The 16,116-nt window shown below is 43.8% G+C and overlaps 1 protein-coding gene across 2 annotated transcripts in view; it reads right to left on the bottom strand.

The window, feature by feature from the left end:
* Positions 1–6,353, bottom strand: part of plppr1 (phospholipid phosphatase related 1) — a 36,889-nt gene extending 30,536 nt beyond the window's left edge. For both annotated transcript variants that reach the window (XM_034602619.1, XM_034602618.1), the window contains exon 1: positions 5,972–6,353. The gene's annotated coding sequence lies outside the window, so the exon portion shown is untranslated. The remainder of the gene's footprint in view (positions 1–5,971) is intronic.
* Positions 6,354–16,116: the final 9,763 nt, after the last annotated feature.

The following is a 16,116-nucleotide window of genomic DNA, read 5'->3' as shown; positions in this document are numbered from 1 at the left end:
TTCCGCAGCCACAGAAAAGATCAATTCAAGAAGAGTTCTCATGCGTCTTCACTGCAGAAAGGAACCAGGGACAGAAATCCGTCAAACAGAGAAGAATAACGTCTGTCGCAGATGATGAGCTCAAAGAGGCTGGAGTCTGCAAACTGTCAGAGAAAATAATTATGTGAGAGTAAGAGAGGATGTGACTCACGACAGTAACTCCAGGGACAGTGAGCTGTCTGCGGACGTCCAGCTGAACAGACATTCTGGTAAACAGCCAAACTCTGTTATTGTCAGACGGGTGAAGGGAGGATGAGGAAATTGCAGTTGTGCTACTTGTTTTTACCGATGTTGTTTTGTGTGGAACACGGAGCGATCACTCACACGAATACGAAGAATTACTGCAGACATGCTCACTCTATCTTTTGTGGCCTGTGCTATTTAACCAACCTTTGCAATGGTAATATTATATTATAAATGTTAACTATAAAATATAAACCCCTTGAGACAAAACGAGGATGTTGTACCCAGAAGAGCATATTGTTGCATAGACATAGTTTGTGTATCCAAAGTCTGACACGGACCGGAAACAACACAACAGACGCAAAACCACTGATGTCTTCAAATATCTTTTTTAAGGTATTTCACCTTTCACGCTGCAGGAGGACTCACGCCTCCGTATCTCCTGATGTCTCACAAAACGTACACAACAATCATGTCAAACAGCGCGAAGAGAGTCGATACACAAAAGTACAAGAGTGCTCAAATGTTGCAAGAGTGTTTTGCCCACGACACAATTTGACAAAAGAAGATGGAAGAAACTTACATCTACAAAAACATGGCCAAGAAAAATCAGAAGCAACGAGGAACAGTATGGATTTGAAATGACTTCTCTCGGGAAATGAGCTTCATATCCTTCAGCTTTACTGGAAAGTCGACACGACGCCCGGCGACAATAAACAGCAGAGGACATATAAATGTCAAATGCAAAAGACGAGGAAGTTGAGATGAGAAACAGAACAAAGTTCAAAGTAAATCATGATCAGGCCTTTTTAGAGAATCTGAACTTTTTTTAAAAGAAAACTTCCCCTGAGAAAGACTTGAAGACATAAAGAAGCATCGGAAAAGAGGAGAGGAAATATATGAAGCTCATTCCTTCAGATGCTGGTAAAGAGCAACACGTACAGACTCAAAGTTCCTCTACAACATGTCTGTGTTTCCAAATATCACGGCTCTGTCTCGGCTGCTGGCCTGAGTTTCACCCTCGTGTCTTTTTCCCCAGATAAAGAGCAGTGGTGGGGGGGGTTTTCTGAAGCTCTTTTAAGCCCTTTGCCCGAGTCGTGATCGTTTCCTCCGCAGTGTCATATCTCTTTCTGCTCATTTCACCAACCGAACGAGAACACAGCGGTTTTTATTATCAGCTGCTTTGTTACCACTTTAAATTCTGCCTTTGAATGTGGGCTCATGGTAAACAAACATCTTCATGAGGTCGGGGCTTTTCTGGTCTGAGATTCCTTCTCCTTATTATTTCTTCTATTGACTTATTGATTGTTCATGTGGCTTAAATTAGATTATATAACTATTTCAAATATTAAATTAAGATATCTATTTAAAATGCTGCATGAATATACGCACTGAATTATTCCAGCAGGAATCGTGGTTGTTGTTTTCCTTCCAAACTAATTTCAGTAGCAGACATCTTCAAATGCTTCAGGTAAATTTGCATATGTATAAATGTTAAAAAGTAAAAAAAAATGCAGTTTCACAGGCCGCTCACAGGCTTCTCTGTGTGTGTGAGTGTGTGTGTTTTCGTTTTGTGTGCTGAATGCTGAGTGATGCTGTGCGAGTTGGTCTCACGCTGCCTCACAACATCTCCGTCTATATTTAGATCAAAAACGAGCTCTTGGTCTGTGAGTGTTCAGCTGTTTTTCAGTCCAATAAAAAAAAAAAAAAAACATCAGAACCATCACAGTATCGTCCTCCATGCCCGGCAGCTGGAGAGTCCACATTACTACATCGTACTTCTGTGGCTAGGCATCGTCCTTATCGTCACTGAAATCAATTTAATATGTTCCAGAAAGTTTAACATGAGTTAGAACCCAACATGTCTGTAAATTTCATTCTGGTCGTGTAGGTTATAGAAACACATAAAGAAAGGTGGAGCTGCTCCAACAACTTTACATCAGAAGTCACTTAACTAGAGGTTGTGGAGGTGATGCCTGATCTGTGTATGTCAGACATCCACCAGCGATAATTACGTTTCCGACACAACGCATAATTTGCAGTTTAGTTGCACATTTTCAAGGAGCTGGGGCTGGATGACCTCACAAACCATTCCATAATCACAAAAACGACAAACAGGAAGAATTGCAGCACCTAGCAACAGTACGAGTGAGTCACTATAACTAGAATGTCACTCAGTGGAGCACATACAGTAACTGCAAATTCCACACACTCATAGAAATCAGCTCCCTAAACACGCCAGATTTTCCCATCAAGATTCATGAATTATTCTCTGAGAAAATATCGAAAATGTTGAAGAACGCCCCAAATTTAATTCTGTACATACTCGGTTCTGTTATAACGGAAAACATCTAAATAAGATCAGCAGCCTTAAATATGGTCAATTACCATGTATATTTAAACACACAAACACAAACACACGCACACACACACACACCCCCCCCCCCCCCCCCCAACAGCCAGCAGGCATATTTGGCTGCAACTTGAATTATTCCCCCATTAGCTCCCATTCACATCCTGACTAATTATATACACGAGTGTGCGCTGAGAAGCTCAGGCCGCATTCTGGCACGCTATAAAAACACCCATTAGAGCCGACAACACGCAACAACATTAATCAAGCCTCCTTGTACATGTGTGGACGTTCAGCCAAAATTTCACGCCGCTCTCTCTCTCTCTTATGTGGCCTCTGGAAACCCCCCCCCCGACAGAAATATTCACGAAGTAGCTGCCGGTTGTTATCGCTCTTGCCTCTCGCACTTTATCACCCGAATATGCATCAGTCGTTCCTACTGATAAAACCAGGGGCCACTCAATTTCCGGAAGGCAGGTCTTATCTCACCTCAGGGCCAATCATCCCCCCCGGAGATGTCACAGTGACAGATCTACTGCTCCAATCAGGACGCCCCCCCACCGCACTAATAACACCCCTGCCACATCTAGTGGTAATCAAATGCCTGCACTAGACCAATGATAGTATGTGTGTGTGTGTGTGTAGTCTGAGTGAGTATGTATGAGTATGTGTGTGTGTGTGTGCATGTGATCAATAGCCAGTCTGTGGGTGTGGGAGTAGAAGAGGCGTTAGAGTTCAGGGGTCACTGCTTCCTGCGTCCTTACTACTACTATAAATCTGCCTGATGTTTTTATTTCCACAACACAACGCAGCGGCCGGTGTTTCCCCCCTTTCATTATTGTCGTTTGTAACACATTTCAAAAACAGCACCTTGCAGCTAATATGATTTTTCTCTCCTCCCCTCCCCTCCCCACGTGTTAAAGTGGACCTTAACAGCTTTGTGTGTTTGCAGCTACAAAAGGCAGCAGTTTCCTCCTGAAATAATACGCATTTGTGTGTCCACTCTCCCTGAGCACCTACTCACTGCTGTTCGAGAGGAATTTCACAGGTGTGTTTTCATCAATTGCTGCGTGAAGAAGTCGTCAGACACCGGAGCTGAATTTCATTTCCACAAATCTCACGGGACGCCCCGGTCGTTTGGAATAAAGCCTCCAGAGCTCCATCACCTGAAGACTTAACTGTAACACAGGCATGTTCTTGCTATAAAATCTCAGTTTAATAGAAACTAGGCGTGTAGCTCTCCAGCACGTCATCACACAGAAGACACAATTTATGCTTTTTAATGACCAAAACAAATCCATATCTTAATCAGAACTGGTCAGCCTTATGGTTCTGTTTGTGCCCATCATTATTTTACAGTATTTGTAACTTGTCTTCTGTCTTTTCTTTCTTTAACTTCACTTCTTTGACTTCTACTGTTTTCCTTTTCAACAAATTCTACTTTCCAACTTATCTTGTTTTTTTAATCCAGGCTTGTGTTGCCTTCCTTTGCCATGAAAATAAAGCAAGTTGGCTCTATGTAGATTTCAATGTGACTTAATTATATGAATCTGTACACGGAGCTGGTTCGCACCAAACACAGTGACTGTTCAACTACACTACATAAAAATCTGATGACATGTGAACCTGACATTAGAAAATAAATGATCATGACAATTATCTGAGTCCCACATCAGTGTAATCACTGCTGCCGATGATGTCACAGGTGAACGTCACAGTAGTGTATCACTGCCTGGCGTGATGATGTCATCGTGACCTCAGTCTGTCTTCTTATCTCACTGATCAAAAGTGACGTAAACTGCTTAAGGGGAGACAAACACACACACACACACACACACACACACACAACCCTCTGTTGTGCACAAGCGAGACCTTGTGTGCACACTCACGTCTGACACACCACACTTGTGCCTTTATGTAGAAATGCATTGTGGGTGGGTGCCAAGAGGTGTCTTGCGTTCAGCCGACCCTGCTGTCAGCCGGGGAGAGGCTCACCTGATGCCCAGCCACCTGCCATCTGTCTGCTAACTAATACCATTTGCCTGCTACCGTGTTCCACAGGGACGAGCATGAATACAACTGTCAAATCGGGAAAAAAAACACAAACTGCACAAATTCACAGGTTCGAGCTCCAAATGGCCAGAGGAAGGATTCGCCTCTGGGTGGGTGATACCGTCTTAATTCCAGCTCTCGGCCGAGGGACACGAGGGGGGATTGAATGCAAACAGCATCATGCACACAAGCAGTGAGGAAGAATGGAAGTAAAAACCAGCAATGTGTGCCTGTTTCTCGGGGCGTAGGCACACAGGAAGCACTGTGCACTAATTAGAGAGCAGGTATTCAGCACTTCTCAACCAAGAAATAAAGGCCAACACTGACTTCTGCTTCATTCAGGACCCTGCAACCATGCGTGATCATCTGCAAGGCCTCCGAGCTGCAAATCTGAAAATAATATCACATGCATTGTGATTTTTATCTTATTATGATCATTATTGGGCCAAGTCTGCAGCCTCATGCACACAAACTGAAGCTTCCAGTAAAATATATATTATATGATGCCAGGAAGCTGCTAAGAAAGAGGTTCAACCTCATTTCTATCAGATAAGAATCAGAAAATGAATATTATCTCTACTGTCAGGAGCACTCGGAGGAAGATGAGGTTAATATCCAGCTGTGATATTCAAGCTAAAGCCCAGGCTGCACATGCACAGCACCCTTTTTTCTGAGTATAATAACCGGAGAGACAGTCAGAGGAGGAGGACGCCACGCTGCACTGAATTAATTTCAAGGTTACCCTCATCAAGGAACCATAATAAGCCTGGGATTTTAGTGTTTCAGTGATCTGAGAGCCATCCACTGCTCGGTGCATGTCTGGGGAAGGGGAGGAGGAGGAGGAGGAGGGGGGGGGGGTCTGCTGGAGGAGGAATAGCCAGCCTCAGAGGTTGGGGGGCGGGGAGATGGGTACAAAATGTTTGCTGAACTGGAGGCTCGTTTGCTCAGCAACGGCGGCGACACGTTTGCACAAATATTCGTTATTTGGAGACGAATGCGCAAGAGCAGAGGCGCATAATCGAATTAGATAAAAAAAAAAATCACATTTGCGCGTAAAGACGCACAGGAGGAGGGCGGTCACTGTTGCTAGTAGAGACAGGTGTCTGTCTAAAATACCGATATCGACATCTGTTACAACCATTAAAACACAAGTGTCCACACGTTCTCCGTGGACGAAATCGGTTCCAGGCGCAGAAACCGTGCATCTTTACGCGCTTGGGTGCGTTTAATCAAATCAAGACCCGTGCGCTTTGACTTGATTACGGTCCGAACTTGCTTCAGCAACAGACAATGGCCACACACACACACACTCACTCCCATTTCTTCTATCTCTCCCCCACTTACCGCGGTGTGATGAGGCAATAATCCGGTGAAAAGGCGAATCCATTGAAGAGAAATGCGGATAAAAAAGGGGGACGAAGGGAAGACGTGAGCGCTCCCGCTACTACTAACAGGCTACTACTACTCCATGGGCTCAGAGAAGCTCTGGGTTTGTGATGGGGATCACGCAGCGTGTGTGTGTGTGTGTGTGTGAGAGGATGGATGCTGTGCCTTGTCGGCGGGGGCGGGGACAAGGAGACGCGTACTGGGGTCCAGTGGAGCGTGTTTGATTCCGTGTAGGGACCTTGTGTTAAAAGCAAGTCGCCCGTCTCGCCCCGCGTTGTTTCCCGTGCAGCCATGTCTCGCCCTGCACAGAGGTCCACATCCTCCGGGAACGACCGCTTCTGTTCTTCATTATTCTACATCTCCTCATCCTCATGATGCTGCCACATTGTCACGTGCACACATGCACAGGGTGGAAGAGCCGTGAATGTGAAATTATGAATGTGATATCATGAGATGGGCATAAAAATGAACTATGTGTTGAATTGATTGAAGTTAGAATGTGAATTCAAAAATTAAATGATTGGAAATGTGTGTTTCCAATAATTATTTATTTCAGTTTGAGACCAACAGTCTAAAATGGATAGATGATGGTAATTAAAAGAATTATAATAACTTTATTTGTATAGCACTTTAAAATACAAGTAACAAAGTGCTTTACGACAAAAAGACATCAAGTCCAAATAAGAACAAGAATTAATGTTTGACTTCTAATCTACAGTTTGAATAATTGAGAAACTTGCTTGTGACTTGCTAGTTAATGTCACCTTTTATAATAATTTGTATTAATATTAATATATATACATATCATATATCATCCACCCATGTCTACTAGGGCGCGCACAGACACCTGTGCAGACAAAATGTGTGACTACGTTGACTGTGCACGTCAACTGCGCCTGATGCATGTTCAACCACTACTGGAATGGACTGGGTGGATGTGTGGAAGGACCAGACCCTCATTTTAGTCTGAATGGAACTGTGGGCGTGAATGTGTGTGTGATCGGAACGAGGGTGCAACTCAATGAAAATTAGTAAATAAGAATAAAATGTAATCCATTGTGAAAAGAGAAATAGACTTTGGCGTTTCGACTTGAACGCCATGGAAGCAGTCCTATGAACTGGGAGTTGGGATTGGAGTTTTCCCCCCGGAGCCACTGGTGGTGGAGTATCCAGAGTTGAGGTGATGTGTAGGGGGGGGGGGGGTGGGTCACTCATTGATCCTGGTACTGAACAGACAGCTGACTGACAGGAGGGAGAGAGAGAACATTTTAAACTTTGACAGCTCACAGGTGATCAAATGAGAGCAAATGAGTAGGTGGAGCTTCAAGATAGCAGGAACTAGTGGGCGTGCACGAGAAGAAAGTCTTCCTGAACTTTCGCTCGGCTTCACACCAGCGGTTACCTCTCTGGTCTGGTTTTAGATTTTTAAATCACTCCTGCATATGTAGGATTTCAGGATTTCTGACTCATCTGGAGGTTGAATTTGACAGAGAACGAACAGGACCAAAACAAGACGCAGGCTGTAAAACGTCCTTCTCACAGAGGCTTTCTTCAGCTGTCAAATCAAGCTACAATACAAACGGTTTAAATACAAAAGACACTTTTGTACACCCACTCAAGGATTTTAAGGGCCTGTTCCCAATGGATCTCGCCAAGTGTCTTCTCTATTCTATCGCTCGTCTCATCTTCATCGAGTCGCTGCTCTGCCTCATTGCGTAACACACCTCTCCTCACAGGACTGTCTAAATGTAGCGCCCCACCTCTGTGACACGGTTAGCTGTAGCGTTAGCACTGCAAACGACACCGCTGCCAAAAAACTGGGACAGGGCAGTGTAACCAGGGTGCCCATGTCTGCGAGAAGAAAAAAAACCAAAGACACACTGGTGTGCTCAGTGAACTAGATTCAGAGAGCATGCTACATTACACTCAGGCACCCCCTCTTCCAATCCTCTGCTTTTTCAGCCCAGTTCTCTGCCTCCTCCACTCGTCTCTCCTCTGCGGCCCTCACTCACAATAAGCAAACTGAGTGGAAAAAAGGGGCATCGGGGCAACTGTAAAATCGTAAAATGTGCACTCAGCACAAGTTATAATTAACGATAGAGTGCTGAAGTGGTCTGAAGATGCGACGGATGAATGTGGTTCCAGATTCGGGGTGTTGTGCTGGATCTAAATGAGGGCAGCTGTAGCCTGGAGGGAGACAATCACACTCAGGACCAGAGGGTTGCTGGGCGTTAAATCCAAGATTATCTGATGGAATATTATCAGGGTAAATGAGACAGAAGCAAACTGGAACAGCTGCCAAAGTGATTTTGTTCTTTAGCAAAATGCTTCGCGCGCTAATTTGGCCAATACTGCGTCGACACAGAAGTGGCACAACATGATCCATTTGTTGGGGAAGCAGCAGCAGCAGCAGCAGCAGCAGCAGCAGCTCCGGTGTTTCCTCACCAGATGCATTCGGAGGTTGTACTGTAGGTGACCTGTGTTTTGGAAGCGTTCAGAGCCGCCTACACAACCACTGTTGCAAAAATGAAACAGAAAAATAGACCTGAAGCATGGAAATATACTCCAGCTCAAAACTGTGCACGTTTTGGTTTAAGGTAACGTTTAGATCTGATTTGTACTGGATATTCAGACCCGATCCAAATTATCTTTGGCCCGTTAAAGACCCATCAGAGATAAAACACTGGCAACAGCACGATGCTCCGACAACTAATGAGCAGCTCCAGTCAAAAGCAGGATGAATATGTATTTTCCCTCTGAAGCTCACACTTTCCATCTGCCTATTCTCTCTCATGTGACGGTTACGTAATAAGAGCTTGAGTTCACTCAGGTATTAGATGTCTTTATGTCGTCTAGAAAAATTACATTTACATACAGTATTCCTTATTGTTGCTGGTAAATCTAATTCTCAATGTACCTGTGAGTTGAAGGGAGGTGGTACGTGGTTGTTGTACAAAGTGCAGGACTCTAGAGACCAGGGTTATGATAGGGTGAGTCCTTTGTATAGATAGAGATCTCCATCTTTAACCCAACATATGTATCCATCCATCCATGGAGCCAATCCCAGGAGAGATTGGGAAATAAGTGGGGTACACCCTGAACAGGTCGCCTGAAATTTAGAGTTTCCATTTACCCCAACTCCCCTCTTTTTGGCAAACCAGTTTCAAGATTCTCCAAACAATAGAATGGTATGTGTAGTGTTGACAAGCGAAAATGTCAAGCATTACAAAATCAACATGAGCCTGGATTCCAACCTGGAACCAACAGGGCCACGATATCACAAGTGGAAATTGTGGGAATGAACGTCAGTGAACCGTTATTTGGATCAGTATCAATACCTCGGAACTTGGTTTATTAAATTGGGGCCATTACGTTTCTTCTAAATGTCCATACGTTACTGGTGGGATGAGATACATTTAATCCTTCAACACTGTTGAGTTACTTTTCGAGAAGAAGCCAAATTCCCTCTAACAATATCTCAGTCTCATCGGGGAGGACAGTATTATTTTTGGAAATCCCCCACAGGAATTTCCGTCATGGAAAAGATTCATCAAGTTGTTTATGTTTACTAATATTTTGATGGCAATCTCAGCAGAGTGTTCCCACGCTGAAATTAACGTGTTGTTCCTGTGGGTTGATTTGTGCAATATGTCCCATATACTGTATATGTGAGATATACAGTTGGTGATGTCGTGCCAAAGGATTCAATGAGACGAAGCATATATATATATATATATGTATATTTATATATATATATATGCTGCTTGTTTGAATCCTTCAAATTAAGCTACTAAAGAATGTATGAGGAGGACGGGGGTTAAAAGGGCTCAGCTGCTGTATAGACTTCAAGAAAAAATGTGAATCGATGAGGAAGAAGTGTAATTTCTTGTGGCAGATGTTCCAGCATCTCCAGCTTTTCCCCGCTCTGGGTAGGAAAAGAACTGGGAGAGAAGTCATCCAGTCAGCTGTGGTCCTGAGAGGGATGAAAAGGCTTGTTGACTAAAGAGAGGTCAGACGAGAGTTACTCAAACAAACGGTGAAACCATATGTTCACAAGCAGCTCGGTATAGTGGTGCCGTGCACAGGGGCAGTTTCAGTGCATCGCTACTCACTCACTTTAAAGTAGAAAGAGCGGAGAGGTGAAAACTGTTTCCTGCACTAACAATCTAATAGCAGCTCTTTCTCAGTTTCTCAGTGTTGTTGCATGAGGATGTTGAGCATGAGCCCCAGCACGTAAAGACCCCCGCCCCCATTCAGAGAGACATGTTTTGTGTCCTTCATTGAGGCCATTCTGCACCTCTTTAGTCATCAAGCATCTCTGTTTGGTTCTTACGTTTCTTTGTGGTCATTTCAAATCTTTTTTATTGTCTTTCAATGTCTTTTTGTGGTCTCTTGATGGACATTTAACATTTCTTTGTGGTTGTTTCGTGTCTCGTCGATCAGTTTTGACTGTTTAAGTTGATTTAGCATGTTTTTGCCATTGTCTCATGTCTCTTTGCTGCCAATGTGTGTCTTTTTGTGGTCAGTTTATCAGTTTTGGGTATTATTTGTTTGTTCCTTGTCTCTTTTTGATCAAATCCTGTCTCTAAGCATGTTTTTGTGGTCAATCTAGTCTCTTTGTTGCCAATTTGGGTCCCTTTATGTTCAATTTGTGTCTCTTTGAGGTCGGCTTATCAATTTTCATCTCTTTGTAGTCATTAAATGTCTCTTTATGATCAATTTGTGACTTTTTGTGGCCATTTTGCATGTTTTGTGGTCATCCCACATCTCTTTATGGTCAGGTTGTGTGTTTTTATAGTTGCTTTGGATCTTTTATTGGTCATTCTGTGTCTTTTGATGGACCCTTTAACAAGAAATATGAAAGATTACAGCTGTCAGTGATAACAAACAGGGAGATAACTCGACAAGAAATACATAAATCTGTGGGTCTATCCTTTAAAGCCATTGATGAAATTGAAATAACTGTAAATTTATCCGCATTTCCCCCTTAAATTCCTCCTAACATTGTCCATAGTCTGATGCATGCAAGCGAGAAGGAGTCAAAGCTGCCGGAGTCATCTGATTTCTTCAGACCCTTTGTTCTGCATCCATACGCTCGCTCTGGGGACGGCAGAGAGAGGAATATCAGATTTCACACAATGTACACACTTGTCATCTCATTCACTGAATTATTCTGTCCATCTACCAAAGAAGATCATCCGCTCTGATGCAACAACATAGTTTCCCTGATAGGATAAAAGAAAGAAGGATTGTTGAATGGGGCACAGAATTATGCAAAACAACACAATATGGACCAAAGTGAAGTTACAGCTTCTCAACCTACTTACTGTACTAACACCTACAAATTCAATGTTCAGTTTTTGAGACCTTAAAATAACTGAAACTGGTTCATCACGTTCATATTACTGCCACATAATCCTATTTACGTCAAAATCCATTCATCTTTACATCATGAATGTCCACCGTGTGCACTCTGCATTTCAAAGTCTCTTTAAACAAATGACACTCCAGATCTCCCTCTTCAGCAGTTCTTCCGGCGGCCATGATTCCTCTCTCAGTTAAGTGTCTCAGTGGGTTTCAAAAGACTCGTTCTCACTCTTTCTCCGCGACTCTACTCCATCCGAATAAGTGGCTGAATTCGCCCGACTCTCCCCGCCCATCAATGGAGCTCGAGCTGCACTGAGCCCCTCTGTGTCTGTGTTTTGTGTAAATGTGTGTGTCTGTGTGTCCATGGCCCCATTATTCAAGAAGCTTATTGATCGGAGGGTGTTTGGTTTCTCGGCGGCTCCTAAGCGGTGGGCCCGTTTCCATGGCAACGTGGCAGGCTGGCCGCGGAGCACCGGCCTTGGCTGTGATCAGTACTTCTGGAGAAGAGACGATGATACAAACGTACATTCTGTCACTTTCTCTCTCACACACACACGATTTTAAATGTACAAATGTCCTTCTTTCATTTTCACAGCATGAAATAATTGAGAAATAGATTCAGAAAACAGATCATCACTTCACTGTGCCCTCAGTCCATTTTTATTAAACTATGCAGGCTTCCAGCTGGACACAAACAGAAACTACAGACTATACTAGATATTATATTGGAGGGAATTTATCCCCTGAGGTCTGATACCCAATACTTACTATTTGTTAATGTCTTGTCTTTCAAGAGTTTCAGATTCATCAGACTCACCACAATCCTCTGCCATTGACACCTCCGTCTGCATCGCTGCCAGCTTGTAACTCTACTGGACTGTAAATAAAGATGGACGGCTCCTTTAATGTGAAGCCAAAATGTCTCCATTGCCCCCTGGTGGCTGGCTGTAGAATAGAACATAAACCTGGCCTACTCCATGTTAGCAGATGGGACCAAGGACATGTCAAGTTAACTTTTCTCAAAGATGGTTTCTTATCACACTGATGTATGTTCAAGCGTTCAGTCAGTTGTTCCCCCAACTGCACTTACTCTGGCTCCAAATGTGCAAGATGGCAGCGTTCGTATCCGGAATATTTGTTTTTTTCCCTGGATAATGGGAGGAAGTGGAGACGTGTCGTCCATCTTTATTTACAGTCTATGATTCAGGGAAGATAAGAAAACACCAGCAGAGCTTTCAGCACTTACACTAACTGTAAGAACAGAAATAAAACTAAACATAAAATACATTAAATGACATGCTTATGCAGACATGTAGATTTGCCCCATAAACTGAGACAAAATTCAGATTTGCAGACATGGGTGATTCATTGTGAATATAAAATAAAGTGATCATAGTGGCTTTAATGCAACTTTAACCCTAACTATTCTTTGGTACTGTTGGTCAGCTGAAATGTCATCATTATTATTATTATCATTAATAATTTTCATTGTAATTATATATTTTTTAAAATACAACAAATCATGCATCCACACCGACTGTATTGAGTGGGAGTCACGCTGATCTGCTGCTATAAATAACTTGGCTCAGGAGGTTGTCGTGGCAACCAACAAACTGATGCCACGGTGGGGAGGCTCTCCTCCTTGGAAGAGAAAGCACATTCAGCGGAGGGACGAGCAGAGAAGAGGGAAGGATGTGAACGAGAAGGGAGGGATGGGAACGGAGAAGGGAGGTCGGGGAAAAGATTCCTTAAGAAACAAAGTAAAAAAGAATGAGGACAGCAAAGACAATGGAGATGAGAAAGAGGCTGAGAAACAGGATTGGAGGAAGGTCAAGGAGGAACCAGAACAAGACCATGGGGTGAGGAGAGGACTGAAGGGCATGAATAAGTAGAGGGGGAAGGAAGAGGAGAAGGAAACATGGAGAAAACGTGACAGAAAAGAGGAAACAAAAGTCTTTACCGTACAATATTTGTCAGTACGTTGTAAAAATGTTGTCATATGAGCTCAAATCTGTAAAATATTTGGAATATCATTCATAAACTATGCTAATTTTCATTGGGAGAGCCTATTCTACTTTTCTCCTGCTGAGTTAGCGGAGTAGAATTTCCCTGGAGTCCTTAGATTGCTGCCAGAGGCTTTTCCGAAGGTATCGAAATCCACCTCAACATCCATCCATCATCTTTACCCAGGGTCGCTGTTTACACCCCTACAGGTCACCGGGGTATTGCAGGGCCAACATAGACACAGACAACCATTCGCATTCACAATTTTCAATTTAGCATGCAACTCCACACAGAAGTTCTTACCACTGCACCACCTTACTGACCCCACCTCAATGTGATGTAGGAATAACAGTTTGTCTTGGGAAAGCAATAAAGAATAAGTTTCAGTCTTTTCAGTTCCAGCATGACAATGCAATGGACTGGAAAGTGATGACTCTACAGAAATCTTTGTTTTGAGTTTGGGGTGGAAGGACTTGACTGACCTGACCTGAAGGAAAGATCAGTGTCAACCTGACTCATTCCTTTGTGGCTGAATCCTGGCCACCACATTATAGCAGCACATTAATGACCATGATTTGTGAAACAAGATACTCAGCTTACAGGTCTGGGTGGCACAGTGTTGCAGGGGCTAGCACCATCATCTCATAGCAGGAGGCATTTTGGTTTGAATCCCAGTTTGGCAAGGGCCTGGAATTTGCATGCTTCCCCATGTCTGCATAGGTTTTTCTCCAGGTACACACAGTCCAAAGACTCCAAACTGAAAACTGTGAGCATGAATGGTTGTTTGTCTGTGTATGTCGGCCCTGTGATATGCTGGCGACCCATGCAGGGATGCTGGGACTGGCTCCAGCATCTCATGACCCTTAAAGGATAAGCAGTATAGATAATGGATGGATGGAAACAGTGGTGCACTGTTTTTCCATCCATCCATTCCAAATTGTGTACATACAATTCACAATTTCCGAAAAAGCACAAAGCCTTGTTGCTCAAACACGAGTCCCACACCATTACCTCCTCCCGTTTTATTGGCCACGCCGGACAGATGCAGGCACTGACCTAGACTCATGTCTGCCTCCTACACCCGTACCCACACGACGGCTGTCTGCCTTCATATGTGGTGCGCTGCTGTGTGAACACGCACTAATGCTGACAGGAGGCTTTAACAGGATCACAGGGAGCGAGGGGGGGTGGGGGGGTCACAGCTGGGAGCCGAGGAGGGTGCAAAGGGCAGGATTGATGTGCGAGAGAGAGAGGGGCAGCGGAGAAGAAGGAGACGCTTAAAAATTAGAGAGGAGGGGTCGAAGGGGAGCGAAGGGCAGAAGTGTGAAAAGAGACGTGAGCAGTGAGAGGGATGATGGGGAGGCCGAGGACGTTTGGGGAAAATGTGGGCTTAAGGAAGAGAGAGAAGGGGGGAGCGGGGAGGATTAGTGAGGCAAGACAAAAGCCTGGTGTATACTGCGAAAAGGGGAGCTGAAGCTTTTCATCCACATCCGCCATAAATCATCACACCCCGTTCTGTGGTGTTTTTCTTTTTCTGCCCTACTTCATTTATCCGTTTGATCATAAACACAGTCGGAGGAAAATCCCCCCTCTGCTTTCTCCCCCACTTCTACGCATGTCTTCATTTATCAGCTTCTCTCCATTTCTCCGACTTCTCCCTTCGAAGTCTCCCCATTTCTCGGCGTATCTCTCGCTCGCCGTCTCACTCTGTGTATATTCCGTTGGACGACAGTGAAGGATGATTTCCCCCGAGAGATCGTACTTCTTCCTCCTCTTCTCGCAACACAAGACAAATACAATCAAGCTAAAAGTTTTGCTTCAGAGCCATGTGGGTTTACAGTTCAGTGTATCTGACTTCTCTAACAACGGGAGTAAGGGAGGCAGACTGCTGTGGAATCTGACATTTCAGATTTCTTCTTTAAAGTGTTGTCTGGTTGCAGCGTGAGAACTACAACTAAAATATGGGAGCATTAGATTCAGGAGAATATCCTATTTGCTTCCTTTAGTAAAGCCAATGTTTGCCAGTTGTTATTGCTGATGCCACATTTGCTTAATACAAAGTTCAAAGTGCTCAATACTCAATTACAGATTTAGAAAACATAAAGAATTCACGCTGAAAAGAAGCAGAAACAGGAGACAAGTCTTCGTCCTTCTTGGGTATTTGTACTGGAGTGTGGGGCTTGACAAACCATGGCTGCCTTTGCATATTAAATCCCATGATAAACATGTTGTACTTGCTATGACCTTCACGGGGGACGGTTAAAAAAGCCCAATAAAGATAAAAGCTGACTCTGGTCTATTAAAGATAATCAACTGAACCGTTGTTTTTCCAACTGCAGTAAACACGTCTCCACTTCCTCCCACTATCCAGAAATAATGATGAAATATCCCAGATACAAACATCTTGGGTTTGCCGCGGTTACGACCAATCATGAATGAGTCTCAGCTGTCAATTACGATATTTCACCCGGTTTAAATAGCATCCGATTGGTCTGTGTCTCATCTGCTAACATGGAGGAGGCGGGGTTTATGACCTATACTACCCACCAGGGGGCGATTGTAACGTTTTGGCTTCACTTTACATCTTTACCTAGAGTCTGTGCTGCAGAGTCAAACCACGCTGACGCCGGGTGTGTGAGAAGTGAAGATGATCAGCTCTCATCTCAATCATCCTATTTGACCTGAATGGGAGCAGATGTTCTCTGAGACTGATGAATGAGGTTATGACGTCG

Source organism: Hippoglossus hippoglossus, chromosome 12, assembly GCF_009819705.1.
Source record: "Hippoglossus hippoglossus isolate fHipHip1 chromosome 12, fHipHip1.pri, whole genome shotgun sequence".
In the NCBI taxonomy this organism is placed as follows: domain Eukaryota; kingdom Metazoa; phylum Chordata; class Actinopteri; order Pleuronectiformes; family Pleuronectidae; genus Hippoglossus; species Hippoglossus hippoglossus.
This window is presented reverse-complemented; position numbering and strand designations above follow the sequence as displayed.